This window comes from Peromyscus californicus, unplaced genomic scaffold (assembly GCF_007827085.1).
Source record: "Peromyscus californicus insignis strain IS unplaced genomic scaffold, ASM782708v3 Scaffold_10__1_contigs__length_136768540, whole genome shotgun sequence".
NCBI classification, from domain to species: domain Eukaryota; kingdom Metazoa; phylum Chordata; class Mammalia; order Rodentia; family Cricetidae; genus Peromyscus; species Peromyscus californicus.
In genome coordinates this window covers 4,801,342-4,802,341 of record NW_026294391.1, presented here as the reverse complement: position 1 = coordinate 4,802,341, position 1,000 = coordinate 4,801,342, and the positions used below count along the sequence as shown (strand labels likewise).

General features: G+C 41.6%; 1 pseudogene; it reads left to right on the top strand.

Annotated features, from left to right (window-relative positions):
* The first annotated feature begins 246 nt into the window (after positions 1-246).
* LOC128113590 (60S ribosomal protein L11-like) lies at positions 247-758 on the top strand (annotated as a pseudogene).
* The last annotated feature ends 242 nt before the right edge of the window (positions 759-1,000 follow it).

Sequence of the window (1,000 nt, the reverse complement as noted above, 5' to 3'; positions counted from 1 at the left end):
CTGGCTCTGCCTCCCGAGTGCTGGGATTAAAGGCGTGCGCCACCACCGCCCGGCTAGGCTATGGTATTTTATCGCAGTATCAGAGAAGTAACTAATATACTATAGAATCGGGAATATTTTCCATAGTGTTTAGAAGAATCCTTTCACTGTACATTGTGCCTTTCTGAATCTATCATTTAAAATTTCAGAAAGATATCTTTCCTGTTCTCCATCATGGGGCAGAGTCAGGGGAAAAAGGGAGATCTCATGAAGGAACTCATTTGTACTCTCTGCCTCAATATCTATATGGGGAATGATGGAGACAGACTAACCTAGGCAGCCAAGGTTTAGGAGCAGCTCACAGTGAAGATGCATTACATTTTCCAAAGCTATATACACTGTGGTCCTGTGGCATCAGGAGAAAAGAAAAGATTGTCATTCACAGTATAGTCCTTGGGATCAAGGCTGAAGAAATCCTGGAGAAAGATCCTGAAGGGCAGGATGATGAGTTATGAAAATAAAAACTCAGATACTGGAAATTTTGGTTTTGGAGTCCAGGAACACATTGATCTTGGCAACAAATATGCCCTGAGCATCAATTTCTACAGGCTCAATTTCTATATGATATGTCAAGTTTCAGCATTGCTGGGAAGAAGCACAAGACAGGCTACATTGGGGCCAAACACAGACTCAGCAGACAGGAGAGCATGTACTGGGTCCAGCAACAGTATAATGGTATCATCTTCCTGACAAAGAAATTCTGTCCAAAAAGCCAATAAAGTTCTCTCAAAGAAGTGTAAAAAAAAAGTTCAGAAAGTCTACATAAAGTAATACATGGATGACTGAATAGTTTTACTATAAAATCTATGAAGGAATATGGACAAAATTGGATGTGTGCCTTTAATCCCAGCACTTAGGAGGCAGAGGCAGGTAGATTCCTTTCAATTCAAGGTCAGGCTGGTCTATGTGGTGAGTTTCCTGCCAGCCAGGGCTACATACTGACACCCTGTCTCAAAAACGA